We start from the raw sequence: 17,167 nt of genomic DNA, 5'->3' as shown, positions 1-17,167 counted from the left end.
GTGTGGTGGCTTGAGCCTGTAATCCCAGCTACTCAGGAGGCTGAGGTGGGAGGATCGCTTGAACCCAAGAGTTCAAGACCAGCCTGAACAACACAGGGAGACTCTTTCTCTAAGGAAAAAAAAAATCCCATGGAATACAGCAACGTGTTTCTGGCTTTGGAACAGAACTTATTTATTCTTAGAAACAGTCCTCACTTGGCAATCTGGTTTCCTAAGACACAGCAGATTAGACACAGAAAATTTTAAAAGTGTGAAGAGGAAGGGGCTGCAAGGTTCTGCTCAGGCAAGCTGCATAAAATCCAGAGAGCCTGGCAAAGAACAACTAGCAAGAAGTAGAGAAGACTCAGTAGGTGCCAACCTTCTGGCATTCTGTGCAAGGACAATAGTGTATGATAGCTGAGTAATTCCCATGGCTTTTGCAGTGTATTTAATAATGACCCTTGGTCACTGAACAGGACTAAAATTATGTCTTAATATCTCAATTTACAAAGATAAGAGAGGTGAGACACTTTTCCTTCCAAAATAGCCAAGATATTTAATTATACTTAAAAGTTTTTATTTTAGTTTGAAAGAAATCATTCATCAGAAATATCTCTTTCTTGATAAAATTAGACTGATGAAGTATTACTTATACTCCTGTCTGAAAAGGTAGCTGCTGTCAAGAGGCAAAGAGTCTTTGGAGCCTGAGAAAGCAGAGAGAACAACAAGGGATTGAAGACAAGAAAGGGGCTGTGAGATATAAGCAATCTGGAGAGTGAGTTATGGCTTCAGCTAGGCTTCCAGGGAGCATGGGAGGTAAATCTGGAGATGATAGCAGAGGTCACGTCATGGAGGGCCTGAAATGGTAAGGGAACATTGAAGGATGTTAGGGGAGTGAAGGAGTCAGATCTACATTTTAGAATAAGCATTTTGGCCATCACAGCACAGAGGGTGGAATGAGTATATTTAGATATTTGACAGTTCTGTCCATTTTCCAGAATGTCTCCTTTGTTCGCAAGCAGACAGACCAGCAAAGTGACTAGAGGGACACTCAGCTCAGCTCTTCACTTGTGGTCTGCTCAGTCAGTAGATAAGATTGGATAGCCATGAGGGCATCAGGACAGTTGTTGGCACTGTTACCTTGGGCAAAACATTTCTCCCCGTGAGAGTTCCTTTCTTGATCTGTAATAATCCCTGCTCTTCCTTTCTCATGAGGCTTTTGTGAGAATCCAATAAACGTGGGATCAAAAAGCATTTTTATATAGCAAAGTATTATCCTTTTATTCCATTAAAAATATCTCCTGCAGAGCCAAGTACCAAGATGGGCATAAAACAAGAATATGACAAACATGTGCTTGATTCACTGAATTCTGAAGCACAACTTGGATATTGTGTTGGATAATCACGATTTGCCCTCCAGATCCATTTTCTACCCTTCTCCACCTCCTCTGCCCCATGAAACTGACCTCTAGCACCTGTATTGCATGGGCTTTTTGGTTCTCTGGTTTCTGGTTGGGTTTGGCCAATGGAAGGAACATGTGGATCAGAGGATGAGAGAAGGAGAGAGAAGTCAGGGTACCTGGTCCACTTGCCTACTCCTTGCTGGGCCAGGTTGGCCAGAGCTCTTTTCACCACCTAAGTCTGTAGCTCCTGTTGGAGGTTCTCCCCCAGGCTTTTACTTTCACTAGATTTGGTAACTGTCCCTGCTCAGGCCTCAGTGTGGCAATGGCTCCCCACTGCTGCTTGTCCTTGGGTTCTACACCATCCTTTTCTGGTTCTCCTAACTTTGGCTACACCTTTACAAACACTTCCTCCATGAAACTCTCTTCCATTTATCTTTTGAGTGTGCCATCCAATAGACTCTGGTTTACACAGACATCATATAACTTCATATTACATCTCAGTTTAAATTCATGGAACTGTTTAGAGGGCCTCTTTGTAGCTGAACTTTCAACCAGTTTTGGGCTTCTGTGCTGATCTCACAATTCTCCCTAACTCTTAAGGGATTGGAAATTTGTAGACCCTGTGCTCAGTGCTTAACCAAACCTAGCTTTCTTTCCCTTCTGTTTATTTTAAATTGACTTTACTGAGGGAAAGGTTTAAAGCAAGAAAACACATCTATTTTAAAAGGTACAGTTCAATGAGTTTTGAAAAATATATATGCCCATAAAACCATTGTGACAACTGAGATATAGAACATTTCCATCACTGTAAAATATTTCCTTATTCCCCTTCCTACTCATTTCCAGCCCTAGGCAATGGCTGATCTGTTTTCTGTCACCGTAGATTAGGTCTATCTTTGTTGGCAATTCATATTAATAAAATCATACAGTACAAATTCTTTCATGTTTGGCTTCTCTTGCTTAGAATACTGTTTTGGAGATTATTCCATTTTGTTGCAATAGTTTATTCCTTGTTATTGCTATGTGTTGATTCATTCATGTATTGATGGACATTTGGGTTCTTTTCAGTTTTTGCCTATTATAAATAGAGGTGATATTAACTCCAAGGCAAAAGTCTTTGTGTGGACATGTTTTCATTTGTCTTAGGTAAATATCTAAGAATGAAACTGCTAGATTATATGATAAGTGTGTGTTTAGCTTTACCAGAAAGTGCCAAGCAGTTCTCCAAACTGTTTGTATCATTTTACATTCTCACCAACAATGTGCAAGAATATCAGTAACTTCCTTGCCAGCACTCATATTGTCAGTCGTGTTAATTTTAGATAAATTTTTTTAAAGAGATGGATTCTTTCTCTGTCACACAGGCTGGAGTGTAGTGAAGTAATCATAGCTCACTGCAGCCTTGAACTCCTACTGGAGCCTCCCAAGAAGCTGGGACTACAGGCATGCACCACCATGCCTAGCCCAATTTTAGACATTCTAATGGATGTTGTATTAGTCCATTTTCATGTTGCTGATAAAGACATACCTGAGACTGGGTAATTTATAAAGTAAAAGGGGTTTAATGGACTCATAGTTCCATGTGGCTGGGGAGGCCTCATAATCTTGGTGGAAAGCAAAAGGCACATCTTACATGGCAGCAGACAAGAAAGAATGAGAGCCAAGTGAAAAGGGAAATCCCTTATAAAACCATCAGATCTCATGAGACTTATTCACTACCATGAGAACAGTAGGGAGGAACTGTCCCCATGATTCAATTATCTCCCAACTGGTCCCTCCCACAACATGTGGGAATTATGGGAGCTACAGTTCAAGATGAGATTTGGGTGGGACACAGAGCCAAACGATGTCATTCTGCCCCAGCCCCTCCTAAAGCTCATGTCTTCACATTTCAAAACCAATCATGCCTTCCCATCAGTCCCCCAAAGTCTTAACTCATTTCAGCATTAACTCAGAAGTCCACAGTCCAAAGTCCATCTGAGACAAGACAAGTCCCTTCCACCTATAAGCCTGTAAAATGAAGAGCAAGTTAGTTACTTCCCAAGTACAATGGAGGGTACAGGCATTGGATAAATACATCCATTCCAAATGGGAGAAATGGGCCAAAATGAAAGGGCTAAAGCCCTCATGCAAGTCTGAAATCCAGCAGGGAAGTCAAATCTTAAAGTTCCAAAATGATCTCCTTTGACTCCATGTCTCACATCCAGGGCACACTGATGCAAGAGGTAGGTGTTTACATCCTTGGGCAGCTCCATGCTCCATGCCTGTGGCTTTGCAAGATACAGCCTCCCTCCCAGCTTCTTTCATGGGCTGGTGTTGAGTGTCTGCAGCACATGCTGCAGTGGATCTACCATTCTGGGGTCTGGAGGATTGTGGCCCTCTTCTTAGAGCTCCACTGGGCACTCTGTGTGGGGGCTTCAACCCCAGATTTCCCTTCCACATTGCCCAAGCAGAGGTTCTCCATGAGGGCTCTGGCCCTGCAGCAAACTTCTGCTTGGACATCCAGGCAATTCCATACATCCTCTGAAATCTAGGCAGAGGTTCCCAAACCTCAGTTCTTGAATTCTGTGCACCTGCAGGCTCAACACCACGTGGAAGCTGCCAAGACTTGGGGCTTGCACCATCTGAAGCCATGGCCTGAGTTGTATCATGGCTCCTTTTAGCCATGGCTAGAGTGGCTGGGATGCAGGGCATCAAGTCTCTGGGCTGCACACAGCAGGGGGACCCTGGGCCTGACCCATGAAACCATTTTTTCCTCCTAGGCCTCTAGGCCTGTAATGGGAGGGACTTCCACATAGGTCTCTGACATGCTGTGGAGATATTTTCCCCATTGTCTCGGTGATTAACATTTGGCTCCTCATTACATATGCAAATTGCTGTAGCTGGCTTGAATTTCTCCTCAGAAAATAGCTTTTTCTTTTCTATTGCATCATCAGGCTGCAAATTTTCCAAACCTTTCTGCTGTGTTTCCCTTCTAAAACTGGTTGCTTTTAACAGTACACAAGTCACCTCTTGAATGCTTTGCTGCTTAGAAATTTCTTCTGCCAGATACTCTAAATCATCTACCTCAAGTTCAAAGTTGCACAAATCTCTAGGGCAGGGATAAAAGTCCACTAGTCTCTCTGCTAAAACATAGCAAGAGTCACCTTTATTCCAGTTCCCAACAAGTTCCTCATCTCCATGTGAGACCACCTCAGCCTGGATTTAATTGTCCATATCATTATCAGCATTTTGGTCAAAACCATACAACAAGTCTCTAGGAAGTTCCAAACTTTCCCACATCTTCCTGTCTTCTGAGCCCTCGAGACTGTTCCAACCCCTCTGCCTGTTACCCAGTTCGAAAGTCACTTCCACATTTTTGGGTATCTTTACATCAGTGCCCCACTACCTGGTACCAATTTACTCATGCTGCTCATAAAGTTCATAGTCTGTTCTCATGCTGCTAATAAAGACATACCTGAAACTGGGCAATTTATAAAGAAAAAGAGGTTTAATGGACTCACAGTTCCACGTGGCTGGGAAGGCCTCACAATTATGGTGGAAAGCAAAAGGCACGTCTTACACGGCAGCAGGCAAGAGAGAGAATGAGAGCCAAGTGAAAGGGGAAATCCCTGATAAAACCATCAGATCTCATGAGACTTACTCACTGTCATGAGAACAGTATGGGGGAGCCACTCCCATGATTGAAGTATCTCCCACCAGGTCCTTCCCTCAACATGTGGGAATTATGGGAGCTACAATTCAAGATAAGATTTGGGTGGGGACACAGTCAAACCATATCAGATGTGTAGTAGTATCTTATTGTGATCATAATTTGCTTTTCCATAACTAATACTTTTGGGCATTAAAAAATACTTATTGGCCATTTGTAGACTTTGTGAAATGCTTGTTCAAATGTTTTGTTCTTTTTTTGGTTTAGCTATTTTGCTTATTACTGAGTTGCAATTTCCTTCTATATTCTGAATACAGATTCATCATCAGATATATGTGTTGTGAAGTTTTCTTTGAGGATTTTCCAGGTATTTTCTCAATGATGTCCTTGAAATATGGAAGTTTTTAAGTATTAATGGAATCTAATGCTTCATTTTCTTATGCATAAGCTATCTTTGCCTAACCCAATCAATGCCACAAATTCTCTCTCCTATGTTCTTTATAATTTTAGTGGTTATATTTAGGTATATAATTTATTTCAAATTAATTTTTGTGAATAGTGTTAGGTAGATGTTAAGGGATTTATATTTTTCCACATAAATATCTAGCTTTTACCATTTGTTGAAAAGAATATATCTTTGCCTTGTTCCAAAACTTAGAGGTAAACACTTAGTCTTATTATGTATGATGTTAGATTAGGTTTTTCTTAGATGTTCTTTATCTGCTTGATGAATTTTCTTTTATTTCTAGTTTGTTGACTTTTTTTTTTTTTATCATGAAGAGGTTTTGACATTTGTCAAATGCTTTTTCTGTATCAATATATTTGGTCATGTTTTTTCCTCTTTATTCTGTTAATATGGTAAGTTGTATTAATTAATTTTGAACTTCAAAGGTGTTTTGAATTCCTGAGAGTCACAGTTTGTATATCCTGTATTAAATTTCTCCTGAGCTGAGCTGGGGTCCTGACTTCCTTTTTTTTTTTTTTTTTTTTTTTTTGAGACAGAGTCTTGGTCTGTCACCCAGGCTGGAGTATAGTGGCATGATCTTGGCTCACTGCAACCTCTGCCTCCCGGGTTCAAGCAATTCTTCTGCCTCAGCCTCTTCAGTAGCTGGGATAACAAGTGTGTGCCACCACACCCAGATAATTTTTGTATTTTTAGTAGAGATGAGGTTTTACCATGTTAGCCAGGCTGGTCTCGAACTCCTGACCTCAACTGATCCACCTGCCTCAGCCTCCGAAATTGCTGGGATTGTAGGTGTGAGTCACCATGACTGGCTCTGACTTCTTTTTGATTCAGCTATAAGGTTGCTTATTTCTTGCACCCTACAACTGCACACCAGACATAAGATGCTGCTATGTGATATAAGAGTGACCTGGTTGAGTTGGGTACTGCTTCTCACTTCTTCCATGGCACCCTCTTCTTACTTTTAGCAATGTACCCTTTACACCAAATGACAACTGTTGCTTTCCTTTTTTTATCTTAGCATCTGCCTGACTGATTTGAGCTTTCTAAGAGCTGAGACTTTGTCTTTGTCATTTTGGGAAGCCTGGTGCCAAATGCATGATAATATTAAGAAGAACAATAATAGCTATAGAGAGGTGCTTTGCTTCCATTATCTCGAATGCTCCCCCAAACCCCATTAGGTTGGTCTTCTTAGACTGTTACAGACGAAGTTTAGAAAGGTCGAGTCTTTTTTCCCAGGTCACCTCACCGATAGGTCCAAATCCATTATTTAAAGCATATTATCTTTCCACCTTGTTGCAGAATCTTTTACATGGCAGGCTATTAAATAGTTGTCAACTGATTGGTTGCATGAATAAGTGAGTGAATATATTAAAGTAGACTTTCTCTCTTTTTTCATGAATGGAAGAGGTCTACCTAATGAGAAAAAAAGTCAGCTTGGGAACTGGCATCTTGGGAAGGCATGAGGGAAGGGGAACCAAGAGCGGTGGTGGTGGGGTACTTGCTAAAAAAAAAGAAAAGGAAGTATAAACTATAAATTTACTTGACAGGGTTGCATCTCTGTGGCTTAGACGTTGGCCACTTCATCTTGGCATGACTATTATATAACAGGAGGATGGAGAAATGGCCGGAAAGTATTGCTTCCTATTACATAACTCTTACTATGTGCCTGACAGCATTTCTGATAATGAGGAGAACAGAAAGTATGCCTGTCTTTGAGAGAAAGGCTTTAAGCTTCTTGCAGGGGAATCAGCCTGGTCTTCAGCCGTTTAGAGCGTTAGAGTACCTGACTGATTTCCTCAGAAAGCCTCAGACTGTCTCCCCAGTCATGGTTCTTTGCACCCCCTCCCCCAGGGAATGGTTGATATTCACATTCCTCAGAAACACTTTTAACATCTAAATATGTGGTCCTTCAGAGCCCAAAGAGGAATGTCTGGTGGAGAAGGCACTAGAATATTTGAGGTTTTGTCCTTTTGTCAGATCGGTCCCTGCTGAGCTGGGCCATGTATTTTTGCTTCCCCAGTTTGGTATTTTGGTGATAAGAAATTGGAATACTTTTAAAATAGTTCTTCCTTGTCTGGTTAGCATGTTGCAGAAACCTATATGATACAATAGGCATTACCTGGTAGGTTCTGCAGTGATCTCTTATCAGATTGTGTTGAGTAAAGCCACCTTGTAGGTCATTTAGGGTCAACCTTCAGAGCACCCAACCCAATAGTGTTTTTCACCTGTACCACTTCCCTTTGACCTAAGTCTCTCCAATGCCCAGAAATTGTTCTGTGTCAATATGTGAAACCAAATGAACCCACGCTGGAATCCTCCATTGTCTTTACTCTGCATGCAGTTCCCAGAAACTTTTGGTGGTGCCAGCACCTCCAGAACCTCTCTGGAATCCAACCACTTCTTACTCTCTGCTCTGCTACCTTTCCATGCAAGTCCCCTTCTGGTTTTTCTTCTTTTACTCTTTTGTCTCTAGTGCCCATTCACCATACAGGAGCTGGAATAAACATTTTCAAACTTATAAATTAAAGCATGCCACAGTGCTGCTAAAAACCTTTAAATGCTTTCTGCTGCACTTAGAGGATCCCGTCTCCTCTCTGTGCCCTTAAGGCCTGATGTGATCTGGTCCTGTCAACCCTTTGACTTGATCTCCTGTCACTCCTATTCCTGACATCCTGGCCTGCCTTCTGTTCCTCAAACACACTTTGCCTTAGGCTCTTTGTTCTAGGTCTTCTTGCTACTTGGAAAGCTCTTTCTCAGGATCCTGGCCTGGCCGGTTCATCAGTTTTCTGATCTCGTCTCAAATATCACCTCCTGCCTTGCTACCCTATCTAAAGTTGCCTTGCATTCTGTCTTTATCCTGTTACACTGCTTTATTATTTTTTTCTTAGAACTTACCTATATCTCTATGCTTTTGTCTATTTCAATTTATTTCCCTGTTCATTTTCTATTTCAGGGGTTCGCAAACTACTGTGGGTCAAATCAAGCCTGCCTGGTTTTGTAAATAAAGTTATATTGGAACATGGCCTGGCCTGTTTACTTATGCATTGTCAATGGCTGCTTTGGCTCTATAAGGGCATTACTGAATAGTGGTGACAGAGATCATCTGAACTGCAAAGCCTAAAATATTTAGTATCTTGCCCTTTACAGAAAAATTTACTGACACCTGCTCTGTCTCCCTCCACTACTTAACTGTCTTGTTCACTGCTAATTCCCCAGCAGCTAGTACAGTTCTGCGCACATGGTGGTTCTCAATAAATATTTGTCAACTGAACTTGGTCAATGAAGGAACATAGGACATTGTGACTGGTTTTGACTCTAGGTGTGTATGTCTTTTGACCCTTATTTCTTGCAGACAAAAAGGAATTGGGTGCTATATGTATGTTCACATGCATATGTACATTTGTGTGTTCTGGAATGAGAAAATAGTGAGGCAAAGTGGACAATATGAGGTTCTATATCCATACAGATAATTGTTCCAAACCTGTATCTTTGTAACTTGGTGTCTGTATGGGCTTGGAAAACACAGTCAACCTCTTTTGCCTCTGTCTTGTCATCCTGAAAAAGGAGAAACTGGGACTCACCTTTCATGGTTCCAGTGAATATTTTAGGGATAACACTGACTGACTTTGGATGACTAGTCAAGATATGGAATGTGAGGAAGACTACACTTAGTTTTCATGAAGGAGCTTGAAGGAACAGAGTGCAATGAAGTCCAAAGTATAGATACCACCATTTTGACAATTCAGTTCAATTCAATCAACTAGCCCAACAGACACTGATTAGGCACCTCTTGTGTTGCAGGCACTATGCTATGTTACAGGAATGTAGAAACTATCCAAGAAGAGCTTAACAGCCCTCAAATTCTTGACTAGCTAGTATGCCCAAGGCCAAGTGCTTCATGCTTGAGAATGCAGAGACAAACAAGATATGGTCCCACCCATGCAGGCTTCTGATCTTACAGAAGAGTTCTGAGGAATTCACCTCCTACACCTAACAGATGAAGGTTAGAAGAACCGTAAAAAATATGCAAACATCAAAGAAGATCTAAAGAAGGGGATATGACCATGTTAGGTTTATTTTTAAGTTTGAATGGAGAGGCCTACAGTATTGTCAGCCTTTTTTCTTTATATAACCTCCAGTCCCCTATGATTTTATTTTTAAATGCGCTTTGTTTATATATCACCTATTCTGATAACTCAAACCTTAATTAATTATTTTTCCAAAGTAAGTGAGCAATATATAGTAAATTTAAAAGACTAATAACACAAAGGTCTAATTTTATTGTAACTTGAGGGAAAGATAAGCAAATTTCTGATTATTAGAAGCACACTAATTTAAAAAAATATATATGTATATATATATATATATATACATATATATTTTTAGCAACAGGGTCTTGCTCTGTCACCCGGGCTGGCGTGTAGTGGTGGGATCTTAGCTCACTGCAGCCTGGGCTCAAGCAATCCTCCCACCGTGGCCTCCCAAGTAGCTAGTACTACAGGCATGTCCCACCATACCTAGTTAGTTAAAAATATATATATATTTTTTGTAGAGATGGGCTCTTGCTATGTTGACCAGACTCATCTTGAACTCGTGGCCTTATGTGATCCTCCTTCTCAGCCTCCCAAAGTGTTGGGATTACAGATGTGAACCACCATGCCTGGCCTCAATTTTTTTATCTTATGTAGAAGGAAATTTGAGGGATGGCTTTGAGTGTTAGTGTGGTTAGTCACTCATGGCTCAATTAGACAGGCTCATTTCCATCTGTCTTTCACTCCAGAGTTTATGTATTAACTGAAGTGCTCTTATGATCATGGACATGAAGGCTACTCAAAAAACTTCTTCATTCAGTCTCTTTTTTTTGAGAACACATCAAAAAACTTGAAGACACAGTGCCAGAACTTGAAGATACAGAGATGAACAGTCTGTATTTTAAAATTCTGAATTCTAAGCTCATTCAATACTGTATTGATTTCTTATGAATAAAAAAATCAAGAAAAATCTGTAAATTAAGAAGCTCACATTTTTAATCATTCATTGAGCACAAACTCTGCATGAGACACTAGGCGCTGGATAATCAATTGAGCACAGTCTCTGCTCTTTAAGGGCTTATAGTTTTGTGAAGCATATTGAAAGGTAAACAGTTACTGAAGGGGGTTTTAAGTTTTATGATTAAGAGGCAATATATTGTAGTTCCTGGGTTCAAATCTCAGATGTACTCCTGGCAATCTGTTTGATCTTAGGCAAGTCATTTAGCTTCTCAATACCTCAGTTTCTTCATCTGTAACACAAAGATAATAATAGTCTCTCACTTACAATGTTATTGAAGGGTTTCCTTGAGAAAACAGTACTTGACATGTAGTAGGTAATCAATAAATGCTACTGAAGGAATCACATGGACCTAATGGAATATAATGTAGAGGGCAGGGTGCTCAAACATAGGGTTTCCCACTTTTCAGAAAGAATCTTGCCTAAAATTTTCTATTGTAATGTAAGAATGATGTTTCCCTCTTGTGTATTAAGTTGATCCTCTGTGACATCTAGTCACTCACACTCCTTTTTTTTTTTTCTTTCTCTCCCTCACTGGATTTCTCAGTGAGTCCAAAGAGTCTAACACATTTCTGATTTCACCTAATAGTGGGCATCCATAGCACTGAAATAGAAGCTATTTAGAAAATTAAATAGCCATTGTGCTATTCAATTTCCATTAACAGAGTCATTTGAGGCTTTAATATTCCTTCAGTTAAGGAGGAAGTTGCAGGTAATGTACTACATTCACTTTGCAAATGCAGCTGATAGGGAGTATCAGTAAAGTTACGCAGTCAGCAGTTAGGTATTATGTTAGCTTCAATCATAATTTGATAAGCCATGGGAGGACATGGTGATGTTCACATCCCATATAACTGGGTACAATATATTTCTAGCAACCTATGGATAGAGAAGAGAACATATATTCATTTATATTCTCATCATTGGGTTGCAAGTATGTGCTAGGCCCTATAGTAGACAGTGAGGATAATGTAGTAATTGGGACATTTCACATCTCATCTCCTACCCTCATAGTAACACAAAGAGAAGTCTAGTCCTTACTGTTTGGGGGGACAAAATAAATTAAATGATATTAATTTAATACCTTCTATGTTTACCTTACTTGTAATTTTTCAATTCAATTAAATCTGATTCATTTTATTTCAGTTCAGTTCTACGTATCTTTTTTTTTTTTTTTTTTTTTTTTTACTATTAACTACAGAGTTTATTTGGATTTTACCATTTTTCCCAATAATGTCCTTTTTCTGCTTCAGGATCCAATCTAGGATGCCATGCTGGACTTACAGCTTTTGCTTTCTTTTTTTCCTAACTTTATATTTTGAAATAATTACAGATTCATAGGAAGTTGTAAAGATAGTGGCCCCATGCACCCTTCATCCAGTTTCTCTCAGTGGTTACATCTTACATGATTATAATGCAGTATTCCAACCAAGACTTTGACACTGGTGCAATGTGGGTGGATAGTCCAACATCATTTGTCACATGTATATTTGTGTAACTACCACTGCAATCAAGATAAAGAACTGTCCCATCCCCACAAGGATATCCCTCCCCACTACCCCCCAACCCCTGGCAACCACTAATCATTCATCTCTTACTTTGTCATTTCAAGAATTCAACTTATCATTTACCAATCACCTAATCTGATCCACTTTGAAAATGACTAGCTAAAAATGAAGTAAATGTGCCACTGATTTCCAGAAGGCTTGAGTCAGGTCACGGAGCTTCTCTATGTAAAAGCCAAGGCCAGACTCTTTGGGTTGCAAGTGACAGAAACCCAACTCCAGCAATTTTAGGCCAAAAGGAGAGTTTTGGGGATAGCTCATGTGACTGAGGGGAATGCAGCACGTATTCAAGCCAAAGGTAAGGGAAATATCACCAAGGTTTGCTTTTCCTGCTGTGTACTCTCTCCTCTCTGTGTACCAGCCTTATCACCTCCTACCTTAGTCTGAATTTTCCACCTGGTAAAGGAACATAGTGCTAGAGTCCCACTTTCCATCATTGGGGAGCAACTGAGACTTTGTCTGTTAGGTCCCTAGTTGTAAAAAACCAGGGAAGTACTCTGATTGGCCCTTCTTGGGTCATCTGCAGTTAATGTCCAATTGGTGAAATGACTGCACTGACTTGCTTTTATAATTATCTGATAAACTCCTCCTGGCATTCACATAGCAGTTTGAAATGTGGAAGAGAAGTTCCTAAGTAACTTCTGATTATGTAACAAATTTCTTTTCTGATTAAAAATTAATGCATATCCACTCTAGGGAATTTAAAGAATAAAATGTAAAAGTATAAAAAGTACAGTCATGTGCTGCATAATGATGTTTTGGTCAATGACAGACCACATATACAACAGTGGTCCCATAAGATTATAGTGGAGCTGAAAAATTCTTATCTCCTGGTAACATGAAAGCCAGTGTAGTGTCATAGCACAGTGCATTACTCTTGTTCATTGTGATGCTGCTGTAAACAAACCTGCTGTGCTGACACTCATATAAAAGTATAACACATACAATTATGTACAGTATATAATACTTGATAATAAATGACTATGTTACAGGCTTATGTATTTACTAAACTATATTTTTAATCATTATTTTAGAGTGCATTCCTTCTACTTATGCATAAAAAAGTTAATAGTAAAACATCCTTAAGTAGGTCCTTCAGGAGGTATCCAGAAAAAGACATTGTCATCCTAGGAGATGACAGCTCTATGTGTGTTATTACCTCTGAGGACCTTCCAGTGGAATAGGATGTGGAGGTGGAACAGTGATATTGATGATACTGATCCTGATCCTGATCCTGTAGGTCTAGGCTAATGTGTGCATTTGTGTCTCAGTTTTTGACAAAAAAGTTAAAAGGATAAAAAACAATTTTTCAAATAGAAAAAATAGAATAAGGACATAAAGAATTTTTTTTACAGCTATACAACGTATTTGTGTTTTAAGCTAAGTGTTATTACAAAAGAATAAAAAAGTCTACAGTAGTGTATAGTAGTCCTAGGCCTTCATGTTCACTCTGACTCACCCAGAGCAACTTCCAGTCCTGCAAGTTCCATTCCTGTTAAGTGCCCTATACTGGTGTGCTCTTTCAAAATCTTTCATACTGTATTTTTTTTCTATATTATTTCTATTTTTAGGTGCACAAATACTTACAATTGTGTTACAATTGCTTGCACTATTTAGTACAGTAACATGCTTGTAGCATAAGAGCAATAGGCTATACCATATAGCCTAGGTGTGTAATGGGCTATAGCATGTAGGTTTTTGTAAGTACACTCTATGATGTTTGCACAAAAATGAGAACACCTAACAACACATTTCTCAGAATATGACCCCATCATTAAGCAATACATGACTATATTTGCAAAGGTAGTTTTTAGTATAAATTTTTCTCAACCAAAAAAATTACCATATTTGGTTTTCTGTAATCTGCTCTTTTTCTCTTCCTAATACAGCATGAATGGATTTCCACATCAAATATTTTCTGACAGTATGACTTTTTAATATGTTCAGTATTTGGTTGTCTAGCTATATCAGAATTTAGCCCATTTGTTGCTTTGGATATTGAAGTTGATTTCCAGTTATTTTTTCCTAGATATTATGAAAATCACTTATTAGCATCCTTCTATTAATAATTACATCTTTGTTCAGGTAATTTATTAGGGTAAAATCCAATTAAAATAGATGTATCAAAGCATAATGTGTATTAATATATATTTAAATGTATTTATGTATATATTGCCAAATTGCCTCCTAGGTAAGTTCTATCAGTATTATCTGATACCTTCTGTTGGTTTCTCATGAGCATTCCTGGCAGGAGCAAACATTAGCTGGGGGGCCACGATTAAGGGCAGTTTAAAAGGGAGAAGTTGCAGCTGAGGACTAAGCCCTTTTTCTTTCTCAACAAACTGGATATCACTTATTAGTGCAAAGAACAACACCTCATTGTTGGTGAGAAGGACAGCCAAACAATTTATCCATTTAAAAAACGTCTTATTAAGAATATATTGCAAAATAAAACACACATGTGAAAAAGTGCATTATATGGTTTGGCTCTGTGTTCCCACCCAAATCTCATGTGGAATTATAATCCCCAAGTTTTGAAGGTGGGGCCTGGGGCAGGAGGTGATTGGATGATGGGGGCAGATTTCCCCATGCTGTTCTCATGATAGTGAGTTCTCACGAGATCTGATGGTTTAAAAGTGTGTGGCACTTCCTTCTTTGTGTGCACGCTTGCTCTCTCTCTCTCTCCTCTCTCCTGCCATCATGTGAAGAAGGTCCCTTCTTTCCCTTTGCCTTCTGCTATGATTATAAGCTTCCTAAGGCCTCTTATCATGCTCCCTGTTAAGCCTGTAAAACTGAGTCAATTAAACCTCTTTTCTTCATAAATTACCCAGTCTCATGTTGTTGTTTATAGCAGTTTGAAAATGAACTAATACAGAAAATTGGTACCAGGAAAGAGGAGCATTGCTATAAAGATACCTGAAAATGTGGATGCAACTTTGGAACTGGGTAATGGGCAGAGGTTGGAACAGTTTGAAGGACTCAGAAGAAAACAGGAAGATGAAGGAAAGTTTGGAACTTTGTAGACAGTTGTTGAATGATTGTGACCAAAATTCTGATAGTGATATGGAGAGTGGTAGTCCAGGCTGAGGGGGTCTTAGGTGGAGATGAGGAACTTATTGGGAATTGTAGCAAAGATCACTCTTGCTATGCTTTTGCAAAGAGACTAGGGGCATTCTGCCCCTGCTCTAGGGATCTGTGAAACTTTGAACTTGAGAGAGATGATTTAGGGTATCTGGCGGAAGAAATTTCTAAATAGCAAAGCATTCAAGATGTGCCTGACTGCTTCTAACAGCATACAGTCATATGTGTTCACAAAGAGATGGTCTGAAATATGAACTTACATTTAAAGGGGAAGCAGAGCACACAAGTTTGGAAAATTTGCAGCATGACCATGTGATAGAAAAGAAAAACCAATTTTCTGGGGAGAAGTTCAAGCTGGCTTCAGAAATTTGCATATGTAAAGAGGAGTTGAATGTTAATAGCCAAGACAATGGAGAAAATGTCTTCATGGCATGTCAGAAACCTTTGCGGCAGCCCCTTCCATCACAGGCCTGGAGGCCTAGGAGGAAAAAATGATTTCATGCACAAGTCCCAGGGCTCTGCTACTCTGTGCAGCCTTGGGTCATGGCACCCTGTATCCCAGCTGCTCCAGTTCCAGCCGTGGCTAAAGTGGTCAAGGTACAGCCAAGGCAGTGGCTTCAGAGGGTGCATGCCCCAGGCCTTGATGGCTTACATGTGGTGTTGTGCCTGTGGGTGTGCTGAAGACAAGAGTTGAGGTTTGGGAACCTCCACCTAGATTTCAGAGGATGTATGGAAACATCTCGATGTCCAGACAGAAGTCTGCTACAGGGGAGGAACTCTCATGGAGAATCTCTACTAGGTCAGTGCAGAGGGGAAATGTGGGGCTGGAACCCTCACACAGAGTCCCCACTGGGGCATTGCCCAGTGGAGCTGTGAGAAGTGAGGCACCATCTTCCAGACCCCAGAATGCTAGATCCAACAACAGCTTGCACCATGCACCTGGAAAAGCCACAGGCACTCAACACCATCCTATGAAAGCAGCTGCAGGGGCTGTCCCCTGCAGAGCAACAGGGGTGGAGCTGTCCAAGGCCTTGGGAGCCCACTCCTTACATCAGCCTGCCCTGAATGTAAGACGTGGAGTCAAAGGAGATTATTTTGGAGCTTTAAGATTAATGACTGCCCTGCTGGGTTTTGGACTTCTGTGGGGCCTGTACCTCCCTTGTTTTGGACAATTTCTCCCTTTTGGAAAGGGAACATTTACCCAATGCCTGTACCCCCATTGTATCTTGAAAGCAACCAACTTGTTTTTGATTTTATAGGCCCATAGGTGGAAGGGACTTGCCTTATCTCAGATAGACTTTGAACTTGAACTTTTGAGTTAATGCTGGAATGAGTTAAGACTTTGGGGGACTGTTGAGAAGGTATGTTTATGTTTTGAAATGTGAGAAGAACATGAGATTTGGGAAGGCCCAGGGGCAGAATGATATGGTTTGGCTCTGTGTCCCCACCCAAATCTCATGTGGAATTGTAATCCCCACGTGTTAAAGGTAGGGCCTGGTGGGAGGTGCTACGATCCTGGGGGAGGATTTCCCACATGCTGTTCTCATGGTAGTGAGTAAGTTCTTATGAGATCTCATGGTTTAAAGGTGTGTGGCACTTCCCCCTTTACTCTCTTTCTCTCCTGCTCTGCAATGGGAAGATGTGCCTTGCTTCCCCTTTGCCTTCCACCATGATTGTAAGTTTCCTGAGACCTCCCCTGCCATGCCAAACTGTGAGTCAATTAAACCTCTTTTCTTTATAAATTATCCAGTCTCAGTTATGTCTTTATGGCAGTGTGAGAATGGACTAATACAGTGTATAAGACAACTTTTATAAATAATTTAAAAGTGTACATGCCTGTAGCTCTATCCACACCTATGGCTATTATGAATGAGAAAATAAATTTCTTTTGCTGAGTATCTGTGCCCAAGTATTTCATTCCCAGCATCCCAGAAGTCTATCCTGAGTCCCTTCCAGATCATCCACCTTTCCC

This window comes from Symphalangus syndactylus, chromosome 7 (assembly GCF_028878055.3).
Source record: "Symphalangus syndactylus isolate Jambi chromosome 7, NHGRI_mSymSyn1-v2.1_pri, whole genome shotgun sequence".
Classification (NCBI taxonomy): Eukaryota; Metazoa; Chordata; class Mammalia; order Primates; family Hylobatidae; genus Symphalangus; species Symphalangus syndactylus.
Note: the sequence above shows the minus strand (reverse complement) of the source record.